The sequence below is a fragment of the Prosopis cineraria genome, unplaced genomic scaffold (assembly GCF_029017545.1).
Source record: "Prosopis cineraria cultivar Desert tree isolate PC_DT_omini unplaced genomic scaffold, ASM2901754v1 PC11, whole genome shotgun sequence".
Classification (NCBI taxonomy): domain Eukaryota; kingdom Viridiplantae; phylum Streptophyta; class Magnoliopsida; order Fabales; family Fabaceae; genus Prosopis; species Prosopis cineraria.
The window spans coordinates 21,956,825-21,971,870 of NW_026555342.1; the positions used below are offsets into that span (position 1 = coordinate 21,956,825).

The 15,046-nt window shown below is 28.8% G+C and overlaps 2 pseudogenes; one reads left to right on the plus strand and one right to left on the minus strand.

The window, feature by feature from the left end:
• Positions 1-934: 934 nt before the first annotated feature.
• LOC129286324 (lectin 9-like) lies at positions 935-1,495 on the minus strand (annotated as a pseudogene).
• Positions 1,496-10,271: 8,776 nt separating this feature from the next.
• On the plus strand, positions 10,272-13,758 carry LOC129286857 (L-type lectin-domain containing receptor kinase IX.1-like; annotated as a pseudogene).
• The last annotated feature ends 1,288 nt before the right edge of the window (positions 13,759-15,046 follow it).

The following is a 15,046-nucleotide window of genomic DNA, read 5'->3' on the forward strand; positions in this document are numbered from 1 at the left end:
ATATTTAAAAGTCAACTTGTATATATACTTTGCTCAAACTTATACTATACATTATTGCATTTACCTTAAATAATTTATAAAATATCTTAAAATATCAAAGTTGTATTTATAAAACTTGTACCGATACAGAAACAAACGTTTTTGTATGTTAAACCAAAGTTATGGGCATTAGACAGACACGCAACTTTTATTTCGTCCAACTACTGCGATGTGACCACAACAAGATTTCATAGAGACGGCAGTATTTTTTGGCCAAAAGGAGGGGAAAAAGAAACTCAATATTCTTTCAATGTCTTCTTTGTATTAAAATTGTTATTCTCGTAAAAATAATCTTTACTGTTAATTTTAATTTATGATAAATAAGAAAAATGTCCTAAATGTAGTTTGATTTGGAAGGAGTATAAATCATAGTATTAAAACTTGGTCAACAAGATTGGTTAAACTAGTAAACCTTTAAATTAGTATTTTAATTAATTTAATAAAATATTTTATTTATAATCGATCAAACCATAGTTCCACTTCGTCTTTTTTATTATTAACCTTGACAATGCTATAATTGATTCATAGTTTTCAATTCCTTCATATATATATATATATATAGAGAGAGAGAGAGAGAGGAACTATTCTATCAATCTCTTATGTGAAACACAATTATTTGTAGTGTTCCCTTTGTCCTGTAAGACATTTTTGAAAAAAAAAATTAATATTTTAAAATATAAAATATTTTGATAAAAAAAATTTCATTAATAATATTTTTTAATATTATTATTGTCATATTTTTTTAATATTTTTTCACAAATGATATATCAAACAAATGACATTTTTAAAAGTTTATATTTTTATTTAAAAAAATTATAAAATATATTTAATAAGCTTTATTAGTATATATATTTTTATTTAAAAATATTATATAAATTGAGATGATAATATAAATTGGAAATCCAAACTCGACCCACTCCGGAAGAACATCAGTCAAGTTCACAACTTGATTGTAACTCTGTGCAACTTTGGTGTTATTCTGATATCCCTCAAAACTCACACTCAAATTGAATGAACTAGAAATGTAACTAATAACAGCATCATATATTCTGCCATCCTTAGCACTGAACCACTGTGCAGTATTAGCTGCTTTTATAGAGTTAACATCAATCCCCACATGATCATTTGGAGGATCCCAATCATTTCTTTTGGTATCAAACTCCACAGCCACAAAAGGGTTCAGATCTGTGTAGTTTTGATCTTCCAACTGCGTTCGGCTCACAACGCGATCCCGGCACCGTCTTTGGGAACAGGGAGAGGAAAGCTTGGTGCTGCAAGGAAGAAGATGATGCCATCTCCACGATCGAAGGTCTTGTTTCGCGAATTGATGATGGTGGAGAGATGGGGAAGAAAAATCTGTGACTTTTCCTGTTACTTTATCCCAAAGATGAAGATTTTCATGGTGGGTGACTGGCAAGACTGACTCTCTCAAACCTTGTGAGTTGCAGATATCCATTATCATATACTAGTACGAGAAAAAATAATAATTATTATTTTTAATAATATTAAACAGTTATAAATAATTAAATAATCAGGTGTTGAATATTTTAAATGTATATATTCAACAGCTTTTTCAAAAAATTATTTAATATATATTTCAGAAGAAATAATATTCAACGATTATCAAAATATAACCATTGAATATTATACAAATATTAAACGGTTATAATCAAAAAACTGTTTAGTATTTAAAAATATTCAACAGTTTTATTTTAAATAATTGAATATTATTTTATTATATATTTGGTTACAATATTAAATGATTTTTTCAAAAAACTGTTTACTATTTTGATCATTTTTTACCTATTCTTATTGTGTTTTTAGCCACCCTCCTGTATTTAACATTTACAAAATACAATTTCAGTACCCAAAATAGAATTTTAATAGCTAACAATAATTATATACATGAAATTTACATTATGAATTCCTATACAAATTATATAAAATTTGATGTTGTTTATAACTTAAACCAATTAATGGCCAAAATAAAACTCTAAATCCTACAAAGTTGGCAAAGTACACCTATATTTATGTCAACTTTAAATATATACCTATATGATGCATTTTTTTTTGCTATTATTGGTTGTTATAGCAAAATCATGCTTGAAAAATACTACGTGCCAGCTCTTCAAGGACTTCTTTCATTTGAGTCTCAATATATATGTCACAGTTTGTATCCTCATAGTACTGATAAATGTAAAAACAACAACAAATTAAAATCATGTTAATTAATAAAAATAATATAATGATGATAAATAATATAATGATGATAATGTTGACAATATATATACATTGTCTGGAAGAGTTTCGATAGGAGCATGTTGGATTATATCCTACATAAACTTCATAACAGCATACCTACAATTCCTAACTTTGTCATGTTATTTTAGGCACTACAATTACACAATGGATAAAACAAAAACTAATCAGTGACATGATATGACTTATAATTATGTTACTAACGTAATTAATGATAATTAAATACATATACCTTAATAATTATCCATGATATTGCCATATCAAAGCAACCATTATCCCTTATTAATTGTCGAAATTACTGATCAACCTCAGTATAGTACATGATAACGGCCCTAACATGCAATATAAAAGTTGATATAAGAAATATTCACACAAAAAGAACTAGTTACATACATATATGCATAAAACTTAATGAACTTACTGATTAATCATCTCTACTATATCCGGCCTGTTATTGGGATCGCCACCACTAATAGTCGAGGTACCATACTCTCCCACTTGCATGCCATGATAGATTATTTGCCTTTTGACATATGCTATACAACCTTGAATCTTAGAATAATATGAAAATACCACATTGCTTTATCTGCACTCTTTCCATTCTGCTTATAGCTAGCGTGATGCCTCACACTTAAGACAATGAATTAGCTTTTCATATTCATTCCTGAATAAGATGCAATCATTGGGGCAAGCATATATCTTTTTATAGCTCAAGCCAACTGTGCATAACACCTTTTTTGCATCATATAGCCAGCTCAAGAGCTTGTTATTTTTCGGTAGTATTAGTTTCATCAAAGAGAATAAGTTTGAAAAGCTTGTATCACTCCACCCACTTATAGCTTTCAAGTTGTATAATTTCAGCACAGCAACTAATAGAGTGAGCTCAGTACACCCTTCATACAAAAGTGTCTCTACATCAGTTTTCAACATTTCCATCTTCTCTGAAAAATTCTTGAGTTCCCCTTTCATCTCATTCACTAATTCTTCAAGACAATATGTCAAAATCCAGTGATGATAAAAAACTTTCTATATGCCCTTAGCTACTATTATTCATATCATCATGTATCTCCCCATGCTTTACTTAGCACTTATAACTTTGATCAATTTCATATTTAAACAAGTGTAGTTCACATATTTCAGGAGAAACTAACTTTACATTACCACAACTTAAACAAGGGCAAACAATTTGCCCGTGGTCTTGTGCATTATTTACTACAAGCTTAATAAAGTATGCCACTCCATCACAATATTCTTCAGATAGACAGTTGGCAGACATCCACTTCTTATTCATAATGCCCTTATTTAAAAAATATCATAGATAGGAAATCATTCAATAAGTCACAAGTTGATTGCTACAAAATTTAAAAAATTTTAGTAGCATAATAACTTAAAATCAGTTTTTCCTAAGCCTTATGCTCTCTATTTATACTAATTTAATGAAACCAAATGTTAAACTACTTTAAAAAAAACTTCAAAGAAAGTTCAAACTTGTTTTACATTATTGCAAAATAAAAATTCATAACAATTTTGACAGTATAATAACCTAAAATCAGTGTTCCCCGAGCCTTACGCTTTCTATTTATGCTAATTTAATTAAATAATATATTAAAATACTTCAAAAAACTTCAAACATAGTTCAAAGTTGTTCTATATAATTGCAAAACAAATTTTGAAAGCACTTTAATAGCATAATGGCTTAAAATTGGTGTTCCCGCAGCCTTATGCCTTCTATTTATGCTAAATTAATCAAACAAAATGTTTAACTACTTCAAACATAGCTCAAAGTTATTATACATGATTGGAAAAAAAAAAAAGAAAAAATGTTGGCAACATAAGGGCAAAAAATTGAACATTTTCCTAGCATAATACCCTCTTTCAACAAATTCAACATTAAATATATAACAATTTCCAAACAGCATTCAAATAGAGCCATTTCAAATCAGTTTCAGATCAATTTCAGAGCAATTTCATACTACAATGGCAATAATTTATTAATAAACCAGTCCAGTTTTAAGCTTAATAACAAACAATAGTAATCTCTAAACCTAGACCAATGCTCAATTTCAATAACAAATGAAATAATTTTTATTAAAAACGGACCCACGGCGAGCACAGTCACGAACTGCGCACGACAAACCCATGGCGAGAACCACAATGACCCACGGCATAGATGAGATTAGAACCACCTAGGGCATGAACAACGATGACCCATGGCCTTTCTATGGCTAATGGAGGTGGGGATATATATAACCAAAATTTAACGATATACTAAACGGTTATGTTAAATAACCGTTTAGTATTTGATTACTTATTAAACAGTTATAAAGTATTACCGTTTAATATATGTTTTTAAAATTTCCGCATCTACTTATGCATCATTTTTTATTTTAACCGTTTAATATATAACGTTATACATACTATATTTTTTAGTAGTGATAGTCAACACCCTCTCCAACAAAGTCCAAGGTTGGATCATTCTGCTTGAACTGTTCATAGCTGAAGGAAAGTGAAGAAACTGAAGGGTATATGAGAAAAAATAACAGTTGGTGATGAGTTCTAATGAAGGAAGAAGATGAAGATGATGAGGATTGTTACGGTCTTGGCTAGCTGCCGCCATGGCCGAGGATGTTGAGAAGTTTTCAAATGACTTGGAAAAGCGATAATGTTGAAGAAGATAATTCAAGATTGAATGGTATATTAAGGCGTGAGGTTTACTTTTCTGTTGCAAATTAAAGTCAAGGTGGCTCTGAAAAAAATTGGGGCTTTTGGTAAAAATGTTATCTATTTTTTCTTCAGCGTTGACTTGTTAAAATAAAATAGAGGCACGTCATTTTGACATTGACGCATTAGCACGATCAAGAAAATACCTTGGGTGTCATCCTATAAAAAAGAAATAATTTTTTTAAGAAAACCATTCACTCCATTTAAAAATATAAAATATTTTTTAAAGAGTTGGATATTAAAAAATGTAAGACATTTTGAGTCTTTCGAAATATAATCACTGTTTTTTTTTCAAAAGTGCTCATATTGATAAATGATTTTATATTTATCGTAGAGTATTTAATAGAAATAAATATAAAAAAATAAATTAATTTAACAATAGGCAACTATTTTATTAATAGATAAAATTAAATTAAAAATATTAATATTTTTAAACGGAGGGAGTTACTATTTACATGGAATTTGTTTGAGTCGGATTACAATTATACAAAATTAAATTCTCATCTAATATTAATATTTGAAACTTTTTAAAAGTGAAAGTCAAAATTACAATTTATACTATAATTTAAGAAAAAGAAATTATAATTTAAGATACTTTAATATTTTTAAAATTTACATAATCTTTTTTCTTAAAATTATAAGTAAAATACACGGACATTTTTAGAATTTGTTAAAATTTCAAATATATTTAATTTTTTTTAGAAATTATATAAAATTTACTTAAAAATAATAGTAAATTTCATACACTTATATTATTTTTTAAATTACACATGATCCTCTTTTTAGATAAAAATTAGTACTTAATATACTCTTTGACCAAAAAGTTGTATTTATTAAATTTTAATATTTAGAGGTCAACTTGTATATATAAATTGCACAAAATTATACTATACACTACATTTATCTTAGATTAATAAATAAAAGAGATAAAATGAAAAAAATTCATTAATATTAAGCTGCATATATTTTTGAAGAAAAAATGATTATATTTTGAACCAAATAGAGTATATATCGTAGTATTAAGACCTTGTCAACTAGATTGGTTAAATTGGTGTAAACCTTTAAAGTAGTGTCTTATCATTATCAATTTAAAGAAATGTTTTATTTATAATAGCTCTGACCAAAGTTTGACTACGTTTTTTTTTATCATTAACCTTTGAATTATTGTTTTGATTGATTCAATAATCAATCTAGTTTTCAATACTTTGATATTTATAACTATTCTATCCATCTCTCATGTCAAGCACAATTATACATAGTACTCTCTTTGTTTTATAAGGCATTTTTAAGGGAGATTCGATATTTTAAAATTTAAGATACTTTGATAAAGTAAAATTTCATTAATGATACTTTTTTAATATTATTTTTTATATATTTTTTCTCTTTAATATTCTTTCACAAATAAAGTATATTTCAAATGAAAAATATATTTTTAAAATTTATATTTTTATTTTAAAAATCATTATAAATATATTTAATGAGCTTTATTAATACGTGTAATTTTATTTAAAAGCATCCTATACATTGAGATGGAAGTAGTATTCTTTTTCATGGGTTGACTAGTATGCATTTTTCTCCAAGGCATTAATAATGCATTTATTTTGGCCATTGCAATATTATCATCCAGATTAACTGTCAAATTTTGATTTTTCATTTGGCAGGGAAGCGACTTATCCATGTCTTCCAGAAGCAATATTGTCCAAATTTGACTGTGGATATAAGAACCGTATTAATAAATTAATAAATAATATAAATATTTTGTTTTATATCGTTGGAAATTCGGGAGCCAATCCCTTAAACTTCCTTTTTTTAAATCAAAAATTAGGAAATTTGGCTCAGAAACTGAATGAAAAAACAAACACTTATTTATTCTTTTCAATGTGAGATGCAATACACGAAGATACTAAGCCTTTTATACTGTTCTAAGTATAAAACAGAGCAAAGAAATTAAAAGATAAGTTACAATTGCTTTATTATTGTGTTAATAGTGGTGACCCAACGGATATCAGTTTCTGCTTCTCCTTACGTTCCGTCATTAATTTACTGTTGTTCCGTTTCAAAACTGCTTCATATAATATTTTACTTTATTTTTATCTTTAATTATGTTTGCAAAATCATAATTATAATATTATAAATATGCTTTATAACATGTTTCTTTTAAAAGTGTTGAAATATATATAATATTATAAATTATGGAAATTAGATCGGTTTGAATTTATTATCTTGTAGCAGCCCAAGGGCAAACAGCAACAAAATCGAGTCTTAAAAAGATTATTTTTAATTGCTCATATTAGCGAGCATTCAAGACCCAACTCTCGTTGCCAATTCCAAAACGATCGATGACTTGTTCCTCCTTTTGTACTTTTATGACATGAAAATTTATTATTATTTTACCCAAAAAAATTGAGATGACTATTTCAATGTTTCATTATGTTGAGTCATAAATTCTTGGGCCCAGTCATTTATGATTTCGGATACTCACTCCATTTTTACTTATAAAAAAAAATATCACACAGTTTAAAAAAATTAATTAATAATATTAATTGTATTTAAAAATAAAAAAATTAAATTATAATATCTTTTTTAATTGTATTAATCAAGCATTCATTAATTATTTTTTATAATTATAAATGATAAAATTATGATAAATAATTTAAAAAGTTTGCAATAAATACTTATTGAAAAAAATAATTTTTTTATATAAAAAAAGTAAAAAAGTGATAGTTTCTCTTATAAATAAAACGGAGGGAGTATATTATAGGATTAAAATACTAATTTATTTTTAAATTTTTTTAAGGAGCACTGAACATTATGTAATAAAAGTTGGGACAATATCCTTCTTAAATAGTTTTTTTTTAAGGAGCAATACTATACCTCCATTGAATATCCATTAATTTAATTGTTAGTTGACTTAAAAAATTACAAAGAATAACCTAAAAATTATAGAAAAGGATATATAAAATTATAAAAAATAATCTTTACAAGAAAATTAACACTAATTAAGTCCTTTAATTTATAAATAAATTTCAATAGATGGATATTATTTTTACCCATATAAAAAACTAAAACATCATTTTAGTCAATCATTTTAATCGCTTGCTAGGTTATTATGAAATCACCATTGCCAGCAACAACATAAATAAGTAATTAAAAATATTAATTTTTTTAAATAACTTCTTATTAAAATAGTAATACTTTAATATTTGATAATCTAAATATTTTTATTTATAAATTTTCACATTTAATTTACAAGTTAACTTTTAAGATATATAAATTTTAGAAGGATAACTTATTAATTTTGAATGAAAACTCATAATTTGTTCTACTATTTTAATTTACAAATCACCTATAATTTTTGACAGTCGGAGTGGTATTTAAAATAATGTTTTTCATACTTCATATGGATAACAAAACAATTTTAAAACCAACTACTATGATAGAAACAATTTAACTTGGCATAACAAATATCTACCATGATAATTTAAAAGTTCTCTAAGCAATAAAGTGTGCCAAAAAGGGGATCCCACATCAAAAAAATAATTTACAATTCAGAACATTGAAATAAATCACAAATAACATTTAAATAAAGCATCTCGAGATAGCTTGATTTGAAAACGAGTTTATTAAGAATAAAAGAGTCAAAAAGGACCATTTCATAATTAGAAATGTGGAAACGGGCAAATCTAGAAAAGTGCATGTTTGTAGCAAATAACGCACCTTGCGCTGGAATGGATAACTTATAGAAGATACACCTGAGCCAAGAGCACCACCATGTGCTGGGGCCAACACTCTCTATGTCATGTATTGTGACGAAGCATGCATGTGTTGCAGCAGAATGCCCTTGTCAGCAAAAAATTGATAGAATGAACAGTAAAGTTAAATTTTAAACAAACATAACCTTTCCTACACAAATTCAAATTGTGTTATTTAAGTGTTCACATAAAATTTATAGCAAAATTTAGTTATTGGCTTTAGTTTGACACAAACATTCCATCACATACCAAATTTATCCACAAAACTCCATTTTGGTTACAAAACTCTCACTTTCAAACATTTTACCAAATAATTAGATAAATGAGGTTTCTAAAATTGTATATTTAATTTAGAATACATAAAATATATCTATGCGACGCTATATGATTTTTTGTTTGATACTATCTAGAAATATAAATATAAAAAATTAGATGATGTAGTGTATAATTTTTTATAAAATTATCATTTAAAAATACAAGATGATTTAAAAAAAATTAAAATGTAATGTAAAAACAAGTCAATTTATTTACTTAAGAGTTATAGTTAATTGAAAGTAAAAATAATATTTTAATTAAAACTAGCCAAAAAAATAAATAATTACAATCTAATCTATGATCATCTTTGTTTTTATTATTTATTTTTATATATTATAATTATAAATATGAATATTAAAATGAATAATACAATAATCTCTAGAAGTACAATAAAAAAATAAAATAAATAATATAAATGATATTATATCATTATATTTATATTTTACTCAATACAAAATAAATATTATAATTCAAAATTTTAATAAATTGAAAAATTAAATTAAAGTTATTAATGATAGTAATAATATCTTATAATATTTAATATCTAAGATATATGTGTGTAATTGAATTATACAACAAATGTTAGCTAGTGTGTGTTTGTTTGGTTTAATAATATATATTTAACTATATAATAATATATTACAAGTTCATTTTAGCTTATTAGGTGCAAAATGGCGGGACATAAATGAAGGAGGTCAGTTTCAAACCAAGGAAAAAACAATTTATGAAATACAAATATAAGTTAATAATAACATGACACGTAACGTGAGATAAAGACAACATATGAAAAGTGATGTGGTGACATTTGACAAGGTTCAATAACATTACTTTTCAATAGTGATAAATAAGTCATCTTGGTAATCTCCACTTTTGACAAAGTGAATGTATTTCCAACTTTTTTCACGATAAAACATGCAAAGTCTCTTTCCCATGAGACTAATTAATTAAATGCTTACTCGTCAACCAAATTAGTTGACAAAGCATTACATCAATCAATTTTCATCACATAGCGTATGTGGTGTCCAAATCCCCAAAATTGATTAATATATGTAGAATTTTGAGTATATGCCTTCACCAAGCAAGACTCACCAGTAGCTCTTTAATTATATATATATATATATATATATAAACCAAGTCATTTCTGAAGCTTCCTCCAAACAAGCAAGCTAAAAGTCTCATTGATATCAGCTATGGGGATATCTCAGCAATGGAGATCAAAAAATCATCTGCTTCTTTCTTCGTTCATAACCAAGATTTTATTGTCTCTGATAATCCCAGCAGGTGCGACCTCAGTAACCTTCAACTATGAGAACTTTCTTGACATGGCTAACCAGAACTTGAAGCTTGAAGGAGATGTCTTTCAGGAAAATGGGATGCTCAGCCTTACCAGGTAATATTACTCATTGTCGTTTCTTTTATTATGTTTTGATGGCCTTGTCGTTTTAGAAATATGCTTCATCATATACGGCGACGTATCCTCGTTCACCATGCCCCTCACAACCCAAATGAAAAATATTACCTAAAATGACCCAAATAATTTTAGTTGCCCCTTAAAAAAAAAATTCATTTTCCCCCTCACTTCAAAAAAATTTAACTTGCCCCTTATAAAATTTTACTTATCCCATTAAAAAATATATTGTCTCAAATTTTATATGTTTTATGATCTTAAATAGTAGTAGTTTTAAAATGAAAAGGAAATAATTTCCAAAAAAATTGTATATAAATTTTTTTATCACAAAACTATTATCTCTGCCATGCAAAAGAGGCATATAGATTCGATTTAATGAAAATAAAAAAATCTGATTCTAATAGATATAAAAAATATTTATTTAAAAAGAGTGTTTTATGTTATTACAATGATGTTTTATCATTTATGACTTTCTTTAGTATTTAATTTTATTAACTTATACCCTTAATACAATTTAATAAATATTTAAAATTATATTTTATATAAATATTGATATTCATTTTTGTATAAATTATTTTTTCATTGATTTATTTTTCTGGGTCTGTCATTGATCTCTCACACACACATATATTAGCTTCTAGCCTTGGCCAAAAAAAGTATTCTTCGAATCTTTTTTATAAGTCATTTCTACAAACCTCTTCAGTATCAATACAAAGAAAATAAAAGAAATAAAAGTGTGTGAAATTTCAAATATACTTTTATATAACAAATCTGGAAAGTATGATCATATTACTTTTTCTATCTCATGAAAAATAATTTTAAAAATACTTTTCAAATATTATATAAAAAGTTACACCGTAACTTATAAATTAAAATAATAAACCTTTAAGAACATGCCTTATAAATGAAATTGGAGGGAGTATATCATAATTTATTGTTAAGGGTTTCTAATTAAAATGTTGTTTATTTTTACTAGTACTAATTGATCGACTTTTGTCTTGTATGATATATATATATATATATATATAGAGAGAGAGAGAGAGAGAGAGTGTGTGTGTGTGTGTGTTTTGATAACAAGGTATATTCGTCTCATGATATAAAAGTATAGCAACCATCAGTTGTTTTCACTGCAAAAAAAAAAAAAAGCCTCTGTATAAATTTGTTATGAGTCTAACAATCTGATTCTTGACTCAGATACAAGATGGATAGCGTAGGGAGAGTAACATATGGTGACTTGTTGCAGCTTTGGGACAAAGAAACAAGAACACTTGCAAACTTCAGTACTCACTTCACCTTCATCATCAATGCACTTCACAAAACTCGTGATGGAATTGGAGATGGCATCACATTCTTCTTGGCACACCCAAATTTTCCACTTCCATATCCCCAGATGGCTCTGGTATTGGTCTTGTGGGTCGCATAGAGATGCAAAATCCCAATTACCCTAACAAACATCCATTCGTGGCAGTGGAGTTTGATACCTTTCCCAATGTGGATCAGGGTGATCCTCATTATGATCATGTTGGAATCAATGTTAAAAAAATGTGGACTCCTTACACAACACAATGGTACACTAAGAATGATGGTAGAAAGTATGATGCTGAGATTACCTACAATTCTATCTCATACCAATTAACTGTCAGTTTTACTGGATTTAAGGACAATGTCCCAATTCAACAATACTATTCCCATAAGATTGACTTGAGAAAGTACCTGCCAGAGCAAGTTCAGTTTGGCTTCTCTTCAGCTACAGGAAAACAATTTGAGCTACATACACTATGCTCATGGTCCTTCAATTCAAGTTCTGCAATATTGGGAGTAGAGAACAAGAGTAAAAGCAATAAGGCTCTGATCATTGGATTGAGCATTGGATCAGTTGTAGCAGGGTTAAACATAGCTTGGTTTCTGGTATGGAGGTTTAATTGTAGGGCAAAGAAATATGATTTGTTGGATCTTGCCTTGGACAAAGATTTTGAAAGTGTTGGACCAAAGAAGTTTTCATATAACGAACTTGTAAGGGCAACAAACAACTTCGCAGAGGAACTCAAACTTGGAGAAGGAGGTTTTGGTGGGGTCTACAAAGGATTTATGGAAGGCTTAAATACTTCTGTTGCAATTAAGAAGGTGTCCCAAGAATCTAAACAGGGAGTAAAGGAGTATGTCTCTGAAGTAAAGATCATTGGTCAGCTAAGGCACAAGAATTTGGTGCAACTGGTGGGTTGGTGCCATCAGAGGAATGATCTTCTACTCATCTACGAGTTCATGCCAAATGGAAGCCTAGATTACCATCTATTTCAAAGCAAAAACCTCTTGACATGGCCAACTAGATATAATATTGCTCAAGGCCTAGCCTCAGCAATACTCTACCTGCATGAAGAGTGGGAGCAATGTGTAGTCCACAGAGACATAAAATCAAGCAATATCATGTTGGATGCAAATTTCAATACTAAGCTTGGAGATTTTGGGTTAGCGAGGCTCACTGAACATGGGAAAGGGTTACCAACAACTATTGTAGCAGGAACAAAAGGATACATTGCTCCAGAATGTTTGGCCATGGGCAAGACAACAAGAGAATCTGACGTGTACAGTTTTGGTGTTGTTCTTTTGGAATTAGCTTGTGGGCGAAAACCAATTAACCGCAATGCTAGTAATGAACCAGTCATGATGGTGGAATGGGCATGGGAACTCTATGGCAGAGGTGAGCTTCTTGAAGCAGCTGACAAAAGGCTTGATAATGGAGATTTTGATGAGCAAGAACTTGAAAGGTTAATGATTCTTGGGCTATGGTGTGCTCATCCAGATTACATACTGAGGCCTACAATTAGAGAAGCACTTCATGTACTTAATTTTGAAGCTCCATTACCTGCTCTCCCACCAATAATGCCCAAACCAATCTATGCTGCTCCATCTTTGTCAAATATTGGTTCTTCAATTTTTTCATCTTCTTATGCTAGTTCTTCTGCATCCAATCAAGCTAGGCCTTCACCTACTAACAGTTCATACACGGGATCCTCACAAACATCCACATCAGGCACACATCAAGGAAGAAGACAAGCCATGGAAGTTTCTCTTCAGTAACAAGTTTCTTTCTTGGAAGGCTATTTCAGGTCACATTTTCCATTTTATATGGCATTTCGTTATCTGATCTTCCCTGTAATATTTTCATTTAACAGTGACAAAGCTTTAATTAGGACCAATTTACCTGTAATGAAAAAACAATATCTATTATTTCATTTCCAGTGAACTGAGCATCCGATTTTAATCTGTGATGCGGGGGATTTTTTTTTTTTTTTTCTGGGGGGGGGGGGGGGAAGATGTTTGCTTTCTTGTGTGAAATAAATGGATCCATCTCGATCCTTTGTTTGTTTTCTTCGGCAAAACCAACCATTGGAAAGTTGTGGACCCCACAACGAGTCTGGTTTCAACATGGTATGTTATTTCCTAATCCTATACTTCTACACGGCCCATATATATTTACCAGAAGAAAGAAGAGGAAGACATGTGACTAGCTAGTTTCAGATTTTTTTTTTTCCCAATGTTTAACAATTATTTTTGTTATTTGATTTATTATTTCAGTTGATTATTCCCCAACTTTAGGGGTAGTTATTAATTATTTCAAATAAATATTATGCAGCATGTTTGCCCAATAAGTCCTAAGTTTTTCGAAGTGGGTAGTCTTTTCAGAATTTTTGGTTATTGGGTCAGCTTATTTGCAAAAGGCATTCAGGATTAATCAAAGTTTTATTCATCTCTGGAGATTCTCCTCTAACTTTTCTATTAGTTTTCTTTGAATGAGATATTTGCTTTAAGAGAGTTATTAGATTTATTTACCTCTATTCCTACTTGACTCTACCATTTTGTATCCAAGCTTGGTTAATTACGAGATAGTTTCCACACGCTTTTCCGATCAACAGATTCCAGAAGCTCTTGCTCAACAGCTCTACTCTATATGAGATGGTTAAGTCAACTTAACACTGAGATGGCTGCTCTCAAGGCTTCTACCAGCAAAACTCATGTTGAAGGAAGTAACAAAGACAAAGGCAAGGCACATGTCCCAAATTCAAAAGGGGTGACTTAAGAGGATGGATTTTGAAGGCAGAAAAATATTTTCGGTATTATCAAGCATCAGATGAGACAAAGGCAGATATTGCAGTAATGTATCTTGAAGAAGGAAATGCACTTGATCTCTTTGCTTGGACCAACATTAAAAGAACCTTGCTCTGCTGGGAAGAACTCACAAAGTGTTTCAAGAACACTATGGTTTCGCTGAATTCCAGAACCCAATTAGCAAACGAGAACAGTGCAAGAATATAGACAAGAGTTTGTTAAGAGGCCTGTAAGGGTGAAGAACTGTTACTGACTTCTGAGCAATATTGTCTCAGGCCTGCGTGTTCTTGAACAGATTGAAGGAAGAACTTTTATTTTAGGAATAAGTAATATGCAATATACTGAACACTGTTTTTAAATATTAATACAGTGATCAGATGGATAATGAATAAAATATTTTATTGAACTGATCAACTAACTGGTTTAATAGTTTACCAGTAGGTTA